At 42.0% G+C, this 17,695-nt stretch overlaps 1 protein-coding gene across 2 annotated transcripts in view; it reads left to right on the top strand.

Annotated features, from left to right (window-relative positions):
* The first annotated feature begins 3,156 nt into the window (after positions 1-3,156).
* Positions 3,157-17,695, top strand: part of LOC138673013 (interleukin-5 receptor subunit alpha-like) — a 116,812-nt gene continuing 102,273 nt past the window's right edge. Inside the window, exon 1 of one of the 2 annotated variants that reach the window (XM_069761546.1) lies at positions 3,157-3,418. The gene's annotated coding sequence lies outside the window, so the exon portion shown is untranslated. The remainder of the gene's footprint in view (positions 3,419-17,695) is intronic. The other variant, XM_069761544.1, reaches the window with a different exon arrangement.

Below are 17,695 nucleotides of genomic sequence, written 5' to 3'. Positions count from 1 at the left end.
AGCACTGAACGCACACCACAATCTCCAACGGAGAAGCAGGGACGTGCCAGGAGGGTGAGTATGCAATATTCACCTATCCCGTTCCAGCGCTGCGCGCCGCTCCGTCTTCCGGGTCCTCTGCCTGTGAAGTTCAGTTCAGAGGGCGCGATGATGCGCTTAATGCGTGCCGCCCTCTGACTGAACAGTCACAGCCAGAGGACCTGGAAGATGGAGCGGCGCACAGCGCTGGAATGGGACAGGTGAATATAGCAAGTGTCAGGGGCCTGAGCTAATGGCGACTCCGGCACCTGACCCCCACAGTGCGCCAGTGTCCCTGCCTGCTCAGGCCCCCCAGCACTCGGCGCCCATCGACGATCGGTGAGTATGTTATTTTTTTTATATATCGCACCAGCATATGGGGCATATAATACTATGGAGCATCTTATGGGGGCCATCAACATTTATGGAGCAGTATACGGGGCATACACTATGGAGCATCTTATGGGGGCCATCAACCATAATGGAGCAGCATACGGGGCATATACTATGGAGCATGTTATGGGGGCCATGAATCATAATGGAGCAGCATGAGGCATATACTATGGAGCATCTTATGGGGGCCATCAACCATAATGTAACAGCATACGGGGCATATACTATGGAGCATGTTATGGGGGCCATGAACCATAATGGAGCAGCATATGAGGCATATACTATGGAGCATCTTATGGGTGCCATCAACCATAATGGAGCAGCATACGGGGCATATACTATGGAGCATCTTATGGGGGCCATCAACCATAATGGAGCAGCATCTGAGGCATATACTATGGAGCATCTTATGGGGGCCATCAACCATAATAGAGCAGTATACGGGGCATATACTATGGAGCATCTTATGGGGGCCATCAACCATAATGGAGCAGCATATGGGGCATATACTATGGAGCATCTTATGGGGGCCATCAACCATAATGGAGCAGCATATGGGGCATATATTATGGAGCATCTTATGGGGGCCATCAACCATAATGGAGCAGCATACGGGGCATATACTATGGAGCATCTTATGGGGGCCATCAACCATAATGGAGCAGCATCTGAGGCATATACTATGGAGCATCTTATGGGGGCCATCAACCATAATGGAGCAGTATACGGGGCATATACTATGGAGCATCTTATGGGGGCCACCAACCATAATGGAGAAGCATATGGGGCATATACTATGGAGCATCTTATGGGGGCCATCAACCATAATGGAGCAGCATATGAGGCATATACTATGGAGCATCTTATGGGGGCCATCAACCATAATGGAGCAGCATATGAGGCATATACTATGGAGCATCTTATGGAGGCCATCAACATTTATGGAGCAGTATACGGGGCATATACTATGGAGCATCTTATGGGGGACATCAACCATAACGGAGCAGCATATGAGGCATATACTATGGAGCATCTTATTGGGGCCATCAACCATAATGGTGCAGCATATGAGGCATATACTATGGAGCATCTTATGGGGCCCATCACCCATAATGGTGCAGCATACGGGGCATATACTATGGAGCATCTTATGGGGGCCATCAACCATAATGCAGCAGCATATGAGGCATATACTATGGAGCATCTTATGGGGGCCATCAACCATAATGGTGCAGCATATGGGGCATATACTATGGAGCATCTTAAGGGGGCCATCAACCTTTATGAAGCAGCGTATGAGGCATATGGATGGGAGCAGCAAATTACAGAACGGTGGTGCAGGATGGGAGCAGCACATGAAAGAACGGGGGCGCAGGATGGGAGCAGCACATGACAGGATGGGAGCAGCACATGACAGAACGGGGGCGCAGGATGGGGGCTGCACATGACAAGATTAGGGTGCAGGATGGAAGCAACACATACCAGGATGGAGACCATATACCAATATAAATGCTCGCCACCCGGGCATAGAACGGGTTCAATAGCTAGTAAAGTATAATGTGTCATGAAAAAAACAATCTCAAAATCACTGGTATTTGTTAAAGCGTTCCAGAGTTATCACCACATAAAGTGACACTGGTCAGATTTTAAAAATTTGGTGCCGTCACTAAGGGGTTAAGTATTATTAAGGCCTCCTTCAGACGTCAGTGATTTTTTTTATAATCAAAAAATGGTATGAATGTCTTCACTGGCTTTAATCTGAGTTTCACCAGTGTTTGGTCGGTGTGTCAGTTATTACCAGAAGTGTTTTAAGTGATTTTCCCATATGGTAAAATAAATAATATTCAGAGCATTTCTTATCCATTAAAATATTTAATCATGCGGATTGCACATGGATGTCATCTGTGTGCTGACCATGATTCTCATGGACCCATAGAATTGTATGGTTGACTTTCATACATTAGATCAATAAAAAAATAGACATGTCTACATGATTTTTCTGCACACAAACTGTCCGCAAAAAAAACATGTATGCGTGTAGACTATAATAGGTACATGTTCTATATGTGAAAGTCAAATAAAAAGCAAACGTATGAGCACTGCCTTATATGTGAATGGGCTTCTGTGTGCTGCTGATCACAGTGGGGGTACAGGACCTGAGACACCCACCAATCGGGCTGAAGTGAAGCCATCGGGTCCTTACATCTCTCTCACCAGAGTGTTCTCGGTAACCTTCACCAACATCCCCTATAACATAAAGAATTGTATTTACCCATTACGTCCTGGTATTTCCTTATAGATTATAAGCTTGCGAGCAGGATCCTCACTCCTTCTGTAACTGTTGAAATGTTTTACATTTAATTTTTTTTATTTTCTATACATGCAATTGGAAAATGCTGCGGAATATGTTGGCGCTATATAAATAAAAATTATTATATCAATACTAAGTGGGTACCTATTAATGTGGGCCTTGACTATATCAAATTCAAATATAGCAGAAACTTGTTCTAATAAAATATCTGTCTCATATACCTAAAATAGATTGCTTCTCAAGTATATCTATGAATGAATGTAGATTTTTGCACTTGATATCATAAACCTCATGCTATTTCTGTGGTTATTTCATGCTATGATTGCTTCACTTGCCTCAGGGTGTAGGAGGTCTACTAAAGCTATATTTTGTACTATGACAGCCATAAAGCCATTTCATCCTTACGTGTATGTTCCTATGTCTGACACATTTCCCTTTCGCTTACTTCCTTGTCTTCTGTAAGATTTCGGTTTGAATTGCACAAGCTTTTGTTAAGGAACTAGTGATTTGTATGCAATCGTTATTAGTAGCTTAAAGGATCCATGGCTTCGTATAGTCCATATACATAAATCAGTCAATCCCATCATGGAATAAGTGTAGAAATAACTGAACATGTCTGATGTCCAGTACTGGCTCTGGGATTGATTTCACAATTTCAACATGGAATGACATGAATACTCTCTATGAGGCAAAAAGGTAAGTAAGAGATATTATGTCTCATATGTGCAAGTAATATTCTACTGTGAATACTTAAGTTATCAATATTAAACAATGTTTTATTAATAATCAATGTTTTATTAATAATCTTGAAAGTAGTTTATTAATATAACAAACATATTATTACCTTATACGTATTACGTCATGGGTAGATTTGAACAATTGACTGATTCAGGAATTTGGTGGATTACAGAAAGTGACATCAAATGGTTAAAGTGGCTGGTGCTATAAATATAAAATTTCTGATATGATAATTAATCGTTTTAGGGTTCATGAAAATGTTGCTAAAAATGTTATTTTGCTTTTTTGTCTTGTTAAGAGGGGTTGCCCCAAAGAACAGATCCTTTTTAGTATCTTCATAAATTAACTGATCGCTGTATGTTCTACTTTTCTAAATACTGTCAATCATCTGGCATTGACAGAGGGGAAACTCTGTGGAATGTGGATTTTTCATTTTAGGAAATATTCATATTAAAAGATTGCGTGGAGGACTATGCAGTAGAAGGTGCATTTAGCACTGGCTCTAGTTTATGGCTCACAAGGGAGAGTGAGAATTGGGGAATCCCTTCCTCTGACTAAGGCCTTGTTCACACGTTGAGTATGTGGTCAGTATTTGGTCAGTATTTTACATCAGTATTTGTAAGCCAAAGTCAAGTGAAAAATGCAGAAATGGTTCACATGTTTCTATTATACTTTTCCTCCGATTGTTCCTCTCCTGGATTTAGCTTAGAAATACTGAGGTAAAATACTGACCAAATACTGAACGTATGAACAAGGCCTACGTTCCCATTCAGATGTCCATGTTTATACACATGCTTGAAAAAATGGCACAGAGTCATCGGTGTGTATCCTTTAGAAATGTTAAACACGGACAGCACACGGATGACGCACTGATGGCTTTCATCTACCCTTAGACTTAGTATTGGCCCTTTTCATCTGTGTTGCCAGAAAAAACAGACGGGTCTCTGTGTATTTTGCACAAACATATGGTCCATGAAAAACACAGACATGTGAACAGCAGCATAGATTATATTGGGCATAGCTGTATCTGTTAAAAAAACGGATGCAACATGTACATGCAACACAGAAGTCTGGATGAGGTCTAAGAAACACATTTGTCCTCTTAGGTTATGTGTAAAAGTGATGCCTACATGGAATAACCACTTTAACTTATCCATCAGAACTGACAGAATATTAAATATAAAAAACCATTATTTTTTTATATTAATATTTAGGAACATAGGATATGTTTATAGTTGTGCTATACGCAATGGTATACGAGATACATATAGTTTTACTAATTATTAGTTATAATTTGGTATTTACCGTATTTTCTGGCGTATAAGACGACTGGGCGTATAAGACGACCCTCAACTTTTCCATATAAAATATGGAATTTGGGATATGCCCGCCGTATAAGACGGGGGTCATCTTATACGCCCAGTCATCTTATACGGCGTGTGGTTCCCAGGGTCTGGAGGAGAAGAGAGTCCTTCACTCACCGCATTCTAAGGAACGGAGGGAGACGCTAGCAGCGGTGACAGCCAGGGTCCGTCCGAGGGTGAGTATATCCATGTTTTTTATTTGTATTGTTTATTTTTTACATGAATATGGATCCCAGGGCCTGAAGGAGAGTCTCCTCTCCTCCAGACCCTGGGAACCACACGCCGAAATGCAGGATTGCTCCCTGCACACGCCGTACCCGGCGTATAAGACGACCCCCGACTTTTGGGACAATTTTTTGGGGTCAAAAAGTCGTCTTATACGCCGAAAAATACGGTACTTAAAAATTAATGGCTTTTTACAAATTAAAATAACTGATCCTAAAATAAAAATTCGAACAAAACTTAGGTCTCCTTCTGTCGTCAGTGATTTTCTTCTCCTACCGATTGCAATCTTAAAAGCAGACAGCACATGGATGGCAATGATTGCGGTCAGTGACTTTTCATGGATTCATAGACTTGCATTGAAGAGTTTGATATGTCACATAGATCAAAAACGGACATGTTATTTTGCATCACAATCTGTAAAATGTGCCCACACACAAGCATGCCTTTTCAGGCCACTCACTAGAGAGAAACCCTTTTGGACTTGGAGGCACATGTGCAGGCCCGTATCAAGTTTGCCAGTGAACACCTGGATGATTCTGTGAGTGATTGGGAAAAGGTGCTGTAGTCAGATGAGACAAAAATTGAGGTCTTTGGCATTAACTCAACTTGCCGTGTTTGGAGGAAGAGAAATGTTGCATATGACCCAAAGAACACCGTCCCCACTGTCAACATTATGTTTTGGTTGTGTTTCTCTGCTAAGGGCACAGGACTAATTCACCGCATCAATGGGAGAATGGATAGAGCCATGTACCGTAAAATCCTGAGTGAAAACCCCCTTCCCTCTCCAAGGACATTAAAAATAGGTCGTGGCTGGGTCTTCCAGCAAGACAATGACCCAAAACATACAGCCAAGGCAGCAAAGGAGTAACTAAAATAGAAGCACATTAAGGTCATGGAATGGTCTAGCCAATCTCCAGACCTTAATCCCATAGAAAGCTTATGGAGGGAATTGAAGCTCCGAATTGCCAAGCGACAGCCTGAAAATCTTAATGATTTAGAGATGATCTGCAAAGAGGAGTGGACCAAAATTCCTCCTGACATGTGCACAAGCCTTATCATCAACTGCAAAAAATGCCTGACTGCTGTGCTTGCCAACAACGGTTTTGCCACCAAGTTTTAGGTCTTGTTTGCCAGAGGGATCAAATACTTATTTCTCCCTGCAAAATGCAAATACATCTATATAATTTATACAAAGTGATTTTCTGGATTTTTTTTTTTATATTCTATCTTTCAATATTAAAATTAACCTACCCTTAAAATTATACACTATTCATGTCTTTGTCAGTGGGCAAACTTACAAAATCAGCAAGGAATGAAATACTTATTCCCACACAGTATTTCTTGTCTGTATCTGAGAGTATTCATATCTCACACTTGCGGTCACATTATTGCCTGATCCTGGTGATGCCACCAGAGAATCCTGACAGTACGCATAGTATAGAAAAGGCACTTTTTAGGGTAAATTGTTAATAGTTCTTTTGTGCTCAAATGCATTTGTTGTAAAAAAAAAGCACAAAGACTTTGCAGGTATATATAGAGAGGATGCTTATACACCTTAGTGAATGAGCCAATTTTGGCCTTCATGACCTAGTTCCATTTTTCAAATTTGACATTTTTCACGTTTATGTGGTAATAACGCTGAAATGCTTCTATATATCCTGATGATTAAGTCGATGTTTTGCTTTTATTTATGAAAATATCTGAATTTTGACAAAAGTTTTGAAAAATCAGCAATTTTTCAACTTTGAATTTCTACAACCTTAAACAGATATTCATACCACACAAAATGGTTAATAGCATTTACCATATGTCTACTTTACACAAACATCAATTTATCAACATTTATCAAATATCCTTTTATTTTGCCAGAAAGATTAAAAATTCTGCAGCAATTTTTAATATTTAGAATTAAATTTTCCAATTTACATAAAATTTTTCTTTTTAGTGACATATTTACATTTGAAGCAACTTAAGAAGCATGTATATATTGGAAAAAACTTGAAGTGATAACAGTTTAAAAACTGCACCCCTGCAATTATTCAAAACTGCTATCAGCAAGTTTGTCAACCTTCCAGGTGTTTCACAGATCTTAACACAAAGTGGAGTGAATGGAATGGAAAATTACATTTTTAGCTACAATAATATTGCTTTGGGCTATGTTCACATGTTGTCTTTTTATATATTTAGTGGTTCTGTACAGGCTTACATCTTAAGTCCTTTAAAACGTGATTATCATATGTGCTGATGGGGCAATTGACTATAATAATGCAAAAAGAGTTAGGGTACTGTCACACTATACGATTTACCAACGATCACGACCAGCGATACGACCTGGCCGTGATCGTTGGTAAGTCGTAGTTAGTGTTGAGCATTCCGATACCGCAAGTATCGGGTATCGGCCGATACTTGCGGTATCGGAATTCCGATACCGAGATCCGATATTTTTGTGATATCGGGTATCGGTATCGGAAGTGTAAAATAAAGAATTAAAATAAAAAATATTGTTATATTCACCTCTCCGGCGGCCCCTGGACATCTGCGCGAGGAACCGGCGTCCGGCACGGCTTCTTTCTTCAAAATGCGCGCCTTTAGGACCTGTGGTATGACGTCCCGGCTTCTGATTGGTCGCGTGCCGCCCATGTGACCGCCACGCGACCAATCAGAAGCCGCGACGTCATTCCTCAGCTAAAGTCCTAGAATGAGCGCCTTTTAGGACCTGAGGAATGACGTCGCGGCTTCTGATTGGTCGCGTGGCGGTCACATGGGCGGCACGCGACCAATCAGAAGCCGGGACGTCATTCCACAGGTCCTAAAGGCGCGCATTTTGAAGAAAGAAGCCGTGCCGGACGCCGGATCCTCCCGCTGATGTCCAGGGGCCGCCGGAGAGGTGAATATAACAATATTTTTTATTTTAATTCTTTATTTTACACTTTAATATGGATCCCAGGGCCTGAAGGAGAGTTTCCTCTCCTTCAGACCCTGGGATCCATGAGGATACATTCCGATACTTGATGTCCCATTGACTTGTATTGGTATCGGATATCGGTATCGGCGATATCCGATATTTTTCGGGTATCGGCCGATACTATCCGATATTGATACTTTCAAGTATCGGACGGTATCGCTCAACACTAGTCGTAGTGTGGTCGCTGGAGAGCTGTCACACAGACAGCTCTCCAGCGACCAACGATGCCGAGGTCCCCGGGTAACCAGGGTAAACATCGGGTTACTAAGCGCAGGACCGCGCTTAGTAACCTGATGTTTACCCTGGTTACCAGCGTAAAAAAAAACAAACAGTACATACTTACATTCCAGTGTCTGTCCCTTGCCGTCTGCTTCCCGCACTCACTGACTGCCGGCCGTAAAGTGAAAGCACAGCACAGCGGTGACATCACCGCTGTGCTCTGCTTTCACTTTACGGCCGGCAGTCAGTGAGTGCGGGAAGCAGACGGCAAGGGACCTGACGGACAACGGAATGTAAGTATGTACTGTTTTTTTTTTTTTACATTTACGCTGGTAACCAGGGTAAACATCGGGTTACTAAGCGCGGCCCTGCTCTTAGTAACCCGATGTTTACCCTGGTTACAAGCGAACGCATCGCTAGATCGGTGTCACACACACCGATCTAGCGATGACAGCGGGAGATCCAGCGACGAAAGAATGTTCCAAACGATCTGCTACGACGTACGATTCTCAGCAGGATCCCTGATTGCTGCTGCGTGTCAGACACAGCGATATCGTATGGATATCGCTTGAACGTCACGAATCGTACCGTCGTAGCGACAAAAGTGCCACTGTGTGACGGTACCCTTACAATGTGTTCTGTTGGAGCATAATGTTTGATTATACGACCTTAAAAGAGGCAGGCACCTAGGCACAATCGACTATGTCTTTGTACCAGTCTCAACTTGGTGTACAGAGTCATAAATGATGTTCCAACAGAGCAAACTGTGACATTATCTGCATTGATATAGAAAATGGCCCCATTATCATAACATACCTGAATCCTGTTTTATGGGGCTTCGGACGTAAGCCCCCAAAGGAGCCTCTGAACAAATGCTAAAACTCTTATGTGAATGTAGCCTCAGCTATAATGTTTTAATTTTCACAAAGGGTGATAGAAGAAAATGGACTTCACAATTCGTAACGCACTTTCTCCTGAATGCAGTGATACATCATTTTAGTGGTCAGAAATTATTCTTTGGGCACACGGCAGGAACCAAAATAGAATGAGCGCTATTTTTTTTTAGCTCAAATAGATTCTCGCATTTGACATAAAAGCAGACATTCCCTTTAAGGGACCATATTTTGGAAACTATATTTCTTAAGGAATTCATCTATGGGGTATTCTGAGCATTTTGAATCCATAGATAATTCACAGATTTTAACCCTGCTGTACTGTTCGGGTCAATATGACCCGAAATGATTTTTGAGACCCTGTAGATTTTTTTATATGAGGATTTGAAACTAGTGGTATCTTGACTTCTCCTCATTTGTGGAGCTCTATATATTTTTTTGTTTTTGTTTACTTTTTGCTACACGCTGATTGTTACACTTGTACTCTTCGGGTCAATATGACCCGATAGCATTTTAGACTGTTCTACAGGTCTCTGGTTATTTCTGACTGCAAAAGTTATGTTTTTTATGTGTACTTCATCTCAAAATGGTGGTGGTTTCACTGTTCTTATCAGTAAACAAGTAATTATCTAGTATTATCCATTTGCTGTTTGTGAGAGAGGAGACTGGTTGTCTATCATTCAAAGGCTGGGAGTTTCACTGTTATTATCAGTAATCAAGTATGTATGTTCATATGCTCTAAATGTTCAGGTGTATACAGGAAAAATCCCTGGTGAAAGACCTGAAAAAAATCAGGGTATGCGTGTTGTTCTCGATTTGACCCATGGACTAAAAGGACAAAATGTCACATGTGATAACTTTTTTACATCCTATCAACTAGACCAGATGTTGAAGAAAAAACAACTTACCATGCTGGGTACTATAAGAAAAAAAAACCCTGAACTACCACAAGGCATCCTTAGCAAGAGAGAGGTGTACAATTCTACTTTTTTTTTTCTGGAAATACAACTGTTGTTTCTTATGTTCCAAAACAACCCAAGCAGGTAATTCTAATGAGCACAATGCACCATGACAATGCCGTAAGTGATAGAGAAGACAGAAAGCCTGACATTATATTGGATTATAATGCCACAAAGGGAGCAGTTGATACTTTAGACCAAGCAATATCAACATATACATGCAAACGCAAAACCAATCGGTGGCCAATGATTTTATTTTATAACATACTGGACGTTTCTGCATACAATGCATTTGTCTTATGGAGAGAAATCGACCCCGATTGGAACCGGAATAAGCTGCATAAAAGAAGATTATTTCTTGAGGAATTGGGCAAATCCCTGGTTAGGCCATATATTGAGAGCAGAAAAGTGACCTCCAGAAGTGAAGGAGCAACAGCCATTATAAAAAGTGTCCAGCATCCTCAAGAAAGAGACTCCACATCCACGGCCTCCACCAGCACAGCTACCAGCAAAAAAAGGAAGAGATGTAGCTTCTGTCCATCTTCCTGTGACAATAAGACTAATCTGACATGTGCTGGATGTTCAAAATATCTGTGTAAAGGACATGTGTCTTATTATTGTGTTCAGTGTAAAAACGCATGAACATGTTCAGTTTTTCTTTTTTCTTTCTAAAAAGGTTGAAGTTTTTATGATTTTTCATTTATTGATTTATAAATATTGTTTTCAAAAAGTTAAATTTCATGTTTTAGTAATAGTAATGTAAAGCTTCTTTGTTATTTGTGTGCAGAATGCCAACAATCAAAGTTAATTGTAAAAAGCCTGTGTAACCTTTTTATGAAAAAAAAAAAAAAATTATTAAGTTTAAATTTAAATTTTTCATTTGTTTATGATCAACCATGTTCACATACAGTATAATAATGAAAAAAGTATTCAAATAAAACACTTAGAGTAGCTAAAAATCAAGAATTAATAGGTCGGGTCATATTGACCCGGTAACGGTACAAGTGTATAGCAAATGCGAACAGAACAGCAGGGTTAAAAGATTGCAAGGTGAAAATGAAAAATAAAATTATCTCCATAATACACTGTGTTAAGAATTATTAGGCAAGTTGTATTTTAGAGGATTATTCTTATTATTGATCAACAACTATGTTCTCAATCAACCCAAAAAAACTCATAAATATCAAAGCTTAATATTTTTGGAAGTTAGAGTGGGTATTTTTTAGATTTGGCTATCTTAGGAGGATATCTGTTTGTGCAGGTAAGTATTACTGTGAGGAATTATTAGGCAACTTAATAAAAACCAAATATATTCCCATCTCGCTTGTTTATTTTCACCAGGTAAACAAATATAACTGCACAAAATTTAGAAATAAACATTTGTGATTGAGCGCCCCGTCAGGGCAAAGGGGTACTCGGTACTGGGTCCTGCGGTTCACAGGGGATGTCACGGTGGCTGACCCGGTCGGTGGCCCTGGGACATCCGTATAAAAGGGAAAGGTCTTTGAAGGGATAAAGTTTCTGTTCGTGATGCCACCTGTGGTATTCGGTCAGGGTGACCGATGCTGCTTTAAGGGGTCCGCTAGGTTGATGCCATGGCAGCTAGATGGTATGCCTTCCCATAGGTGAAGTATATCCCCAGGGCTTCCCAGTGTGTAAATGCTGGTATGGTGTGAGGCGCAGAGAAGAATGAGGACACAAGGTTGTAGTCTCTTTACCTTTTACTGAAGACTTCAGCATCCACAGTCCAGAGCACCAGACCACAGGGTAGGCAGAGTCCGGCTGGTTTGGAGGCAAGTCTAGAGTTCCCTTGTCCAGGTGGAAATCAATAGCCTTCCCTTGCACTGCAGTGGTGTAGTCTCTTACTGCCTATGGCTTCACATAAGGGTCTCTGTTGTGAATTCTGTGGCTGAATTCACTCCTGTGGTCACAAGTGGTACTGCAGCTTCTGAGCTTCCTCCCTCAGGTGTTCTGGTGAGCTCGTTAACTGCTTCATTACTTAACTCCGCCTGATGCTGCTATCCTTGCTCCTTGTCAATGTTTCAGTGTTGGATCTGAGCTTCTCCTGATTGTTCCTGTGACCTGCTGCTCTGTATAGCTAAGTGCTTTTTGCTTTTTTGTTGCTTTTTTTCTGTCCAGCTTGTCTTTTGTTTTGCTGGAAGCTCTGAGACGCAAAGGGTGTACCGCCATGCCGTTAGTTCGGCACGGTGGGTTTTTTTTGCCCCCTTTGCGTGGTTTTGCTTTAGGGTTTTTTGTAGACTGCAAAGTTCGCTTTACTGTCCTCGCTCTGTCCTAGAATATCGGGCCCCACTTTGCTGAATCTATTTCATCCCTATGTTTTGTCTTTTCATCTTACTCACAGTCATTATATGTGGGGGGCTGCCTTTTCCTTTGGGGAATTTCTCTGGGGCAAGTCAGGCCTATTTTTCTATCTTCAGGCTAGCTAGTTTCTTAGGCTGTGCCGAGTTGCCTAGGTAGTTGTTAGGCGCAATCCACAGCCGCTTTTAGTTGTGTTTAGGATAGGATCAGGTGTGCAGTCTACAGAGTTTCCACGTCTCAGAGCTCGTTCTTGTATTTTTGGGTATTTGTCAGATCACTGTGTGCGCTCTGATCGCTAAGCACACTGTGTTTCTGGATTGCCTTCATAACACCTGTCATTAGCAAACATAACAGGTCTCACAGATGTGATGTTTTGCTCTCTCTGTCCCCCATATAGGATAGGACAAAACCCATATGACTGGTGACTTGAGCCTGTTTATAGGGTCTCTTAGATAAACCAGCTCTATGGAGTATCACCGTGCCTCCTGGGTGTAGGTGCGGACAGGTAACTTGCAATTAGCTGTCCTGCCAGTCTCTGAAATAAGGTGTAGAGGTCCCTATTCCCTCAGTGTTCTGGCTACCGGGGTAGTTCCTTACTGCTTAAGGCTTCACATAAGGTCCTCACAGATGTAATGTCTTTCTCTGTCCCCCATATGGGATAGGACAAATCTATATAACTGGTGGCTCGAGGCTGTTTATAGGGAATCTAGCATGCCCCGGCCTTCATGAGTTGCCACCGTGCCTCCTGGGTGTAGGACGGACAGGTAACTTGCAATTAACTGTCCTGCCGGTCTCTGGAGCAAAGCATAAAGGTCCTTACTCCCTCGGTGTTCCGGCTACCAGGCTTCTCCGCATTAGAAGGAGGCAGCCTGTTCGGGGCTGGTCCCCTTCTGGTATCTTCTCCTTTGCTTCGACTTCCTTCACGCTCGCAGCAATACAATTCTGCCTTCCAATGTCTCTTTCCAGGAGCTGCAGCTCTGAGGGCATGCACAGCTCCATTGACCCTCTGCCCTCTTCAGACTACTGTCTGGAACTGACTAACTTTAACTACAGACTACCAGTTATATATATATACTAGATTGTGGCCCGATTCTAACGCATCGGGTATTCTAGAATATGCATGTCCCCGTAGTATATGGACAATGATGATTCCAGAATTCGCGGCAGACTGTGCCCGTCGCTGATTGGTCGAGGCAACCTTTATGACATCATCGTCACCATGGCAACCATTATGACATCGTCGCTGTGCCCATCTCTGATTGGTCGAGGCCTGGCGGACTCGACCAATCAGAGACGCGGGATGTCTACGTCCTTTATGACATCATCGTCGCTGTGCCCGTCGCTGATCAGAGACGCAGGATTTCTACGTCGATACTGTGCCCGTCTCTGATTGGTCGAGGCCTGGCGGCCTCGACCAATCAGAGACGCGGGATTTCCAGGACAGACAGACAGACAGACAGACGGACAGACGGACAGACATAAAGACAGAGAGACAGACAGACAGACGGAAAAACCCTTAGACAATTATATATATAGATATATATATAGAGAGTGACCTAATAAATAGGTGCAGAAGCTCCCCCTGGTGGCCTGGAGTGTAAATGTGTTGCATGTTTGTGATACCTGGATGCAGTTATCCTTTCTTGCCAACAAACGCAGCATCACTCTCCCCAAGTGGAAAGCAATACCACTGCGACGACCAGGACCCTGGGGCGCCGCACTGACATGCAAAGACAAAACCCCCCAAAAATAGTGACCAATATAGCCACCTTTCTTTATGACACTCAACAGCCTTCCATCTTTAGATTCTGTCAGTTGCTTGGTCTGTTTACGATCAACATTGCATGCAGCAGCCACCACAGCCTCCCAGACACTGTTCCCTGAGAGGTGTACTGTTTTCCCCCTGAGAGGTGAACTGTTTTCCCTCCCTGTAGATCTCACATTTTATGAGGGACCACAGGTTCTCTATGGGGTTCAGATCAGGTGAACAAGGGGGCCATGTCATTATTTTTTTTTCTTTGAGACCTTTACTGGCCTGCCACGCTGTGGAGTAGTTGGAGGTATGTGATGGAGTATTGTCCTGCATGAAAATCATGTTTTCCTTGAACGATACCGACTTCTTCCTGTACCACTGCTTGAAGAAATTGTCTTCCAGAAACTGACAGTAGGTCTGGGAGTTAAGCTTCACTCCATTCTCAACCCAAAAACGTCCAACAAGTTCATCTTTGATTATACCAGCCCATACCAGTACCCCACCTCCACCTTGCTGGCATCTGAGTCGGAGTGGGGCTCTCTGCCCTTTACTGATCCAGCCTCTGGCCCATCCATCTGGCCCATCAAGAGTCACTCTTATTTCATCAGTCCATAAAACCTTTGAAAAGTCAGTCTTCAGATATTTCTTGACCCAGTTTTGACGTTTTATCTTATGTTTCTTGTTCAAAGGTGGTCGTGTTTCAGCCTTCCTTACCTTGGCCATGTCCCCGAGTATCACACACCTTGTGCTTTTTGTTACTTCAACGATCAGCTGTAACGTTGCAGCTCTGAAATATGGCAAAACTGGTGGCAAATGGCATCTTGGCAGATTTACGCTTGATTTTCATCAATTCATTGGCAGTTATTTAGCGCTTTTTTTGCCCAAAATGCTTCTTGTGACCCTGTTGGATATTTGCCATGAAACGCTTGATTGTTCGGTGATCACACTTCAAAAGTTTGGCTATTTCAATACTGCTGCAGCCCTCTGAAAGACATCTCACAATTTTGGACTTTTCAGAGCCCGTCAAATCTCTCTTTTGACCCATTTTGCCAAAGGAAAGGAAGTTTCCTAATAATTAAGCACACCTTATATAGTGTTTTAATGTCATTAGACAACACCCTTCTTCATTACAGAGATGCACATCACCTGATTTACTTAATTGGTAGTTAGCTCTCAAGCCTGAATAGCTTGGAGTAGGACAACATGTATAAAAAGTATCATGTGATCAAAATACAACTTGCCTAACAAGTCTGCACACAGTGTAGTGCTCCATCACTTCTATTTCTTATAGAAGTGATGGAGCAGTATTTAATAGTTGTAGAGCAAATTTGGCTGGAGTACATTGCAGACACGATTTAGCATTTGCAGAGCCCCCTGGGTGCCGAAAGATAACAAACCCCCCACAAGACTTCACATTAAAAAATGCACTCATTTAGGAATTTATCTAGAGATGCGAAGAACATTTTGAAAACTAAAAACATTTTCTTTTTCATACAAAATGTTGCATTAGCCTCAAAAGAGTAATGGAAGAAAATGGATCCCACAATTTCTAAAGTTTTGGGACTCCAGCGAACCTCAGTGAGAGCAATTATCCACAAATGGTGAAAACATGGAACAGTTGTGAACCTTCCCAAGAATGGCTGGCTGACCAAAATTACCCCAAGAGCACATCAACTACTTATCTAAGAGGTCATAAAAGACTCCACAACAACATCAAAGAATTACAGGCCTCACTTGCCTCAGTTAAGGTCAGCTTTCATGACTGCTCCGTAAGTAAGAGACTGGGCAAAAATAGCCTGCATGGCAGAGTTCCAAGATGAAAACCACTGCTGAGCAATAAGAAGATAAATGGTCATCACAGTTTTGCCAGACAACATCTTGATGGTACCCAAGACTTTGGGGAGAGTATTCTGACTGAATACTTACTGAGGAGACAAAAGTTGAACTTTTTGGTAGATGTACAGTACAGACCAAAAGTTTGGACACACCTTCTCATTCAAAGATTTTTCTGTATTTTCATGACTAAGAAAATTGTACATTCACACTGAAGGCATCAAAACTATGAATTAACACATGTGGAATTATATACTTAACAAAAAAGTGTGAAACAACTGAAAATATGTCTTATATTCTAGGTTCTTCAAAGTAGCCACCTTTTGCTTTGATCACTGCTTTGCACACTCTTGACATTCTCTTGATGAGCTTCAAGAGGTAGTCAGCGGTAATGGTTTTCACTTGACAGGTGTGCCCTGTCAGGTTTAATAAGTGGGATTTCTTGTCTTATAAATGGGGTTGGGACCATCAGTTGTGTTGTGCAGAAGTCTGGTGGATACACAGCTGATAATCCCACTGAATAGACTATTAAAATTTGTATTATGGCAAGAAATAAGCAGATAAGAAAAACGAGTGGCCATCATTACTTTAAGAAATGAAGGTCGGTCAGTATGAAAAATTGGGAAAACTTTGAAAGTGTCCCCAAGTGCATTTGCAAAAACCATCAAGCGCTACAAAGAAACTGGCTCACATGAGGACCGCCCCAGGAAAGGAAGACCAAGAGTCACCTCTGCTTCTGAAGATAAGTGTATCTGAGTCACCAGCCTCAGAAATCGCAGGTTAACAGCAGCTCAGATTAGAGACCAGGTCCATGCCACACAGAGTACTAGCAGCAGACACATCTCTACAACAACTGTTAAGAGGAGATTTTGTGCAGCAGGCCTTCATGTTAAAATAGCTGCTAGGAAACCACTGCTAAGGACAGGCAACAAGCAGAGGAGACTTGTTTGGGCTAAAGAATACAAGGAATGGACATTAGACCAGTGGAAATCTGTGATTTGGTCTGATGAGTCCAAATTTGAGATCTTTGGTTCCAACCACCGTGTCTTTGTGTGACACAGAAAAGGTGAACACATGAACTCTACATGCCTGGTTCCCACTGTGAAGCATGGAGGAGGAGGTGTGATGGTGCTTTGCTGGTGACACTGTTGGGGATTTATTCAAAATTTAAGGCATACTGAACTAGCATGGCTACCACAGCATCTTGCAGCGGCTTGATATTAAATCCGGTTTGCGTTTAGTTGGACCACCTTTTTTTTTTCAACAGGACAATGACCCCAAACACACCTCCATGCTGTGTAAGGGCTACTTGACAAAAAAGGAGAGTGATGGGGTGCTACGCCAGATGACCTGGCCTCCACATTCACCAGACCTGAACCCAATCGAGATGGTTTGGGGTGAGCTAGACTGCAGAGTGAAGGCAAAAGGGCCAACAAGTGTTAAGCATCTCTGGGAACTCCTTCAAGATTGTTGGAAGACCATTCCCGGTGACTACCTCTTGAAGCTCATCAAGAGAATGCCAAGAATGTGCAAAGCAGTCATCAAAGCAAAAGGTGGCTACTTTGAAGAACCTAGAATATAAGACATAATTTCAGTTGTTTCACACTTTTTAAGTATATAATTCCACATGTGTTAATTTATAGTTTTGATGCCTTCAGTGTGAATGTACATTTGTCTTAGTCATGAAAATACTGAAAAATCTTTG

This window comes from Ranitomeya imitator, chromosome 3 (genome assembly GCF_032444005.1).
Source record: "Ranitomeya imitator isolate aRanImi1 chromosome 3, aRanImi1.pri, whole genome shotgun sequence".
NCBI lineage: Eukaryota > Metazoa > Chordata > Amphibia > Anura > Dendrobatidae > Ranitomeya > Ranitomeya imitator.
This window is presented reverse-complemented; position numbering and strand designations above follow the sequence as displayed.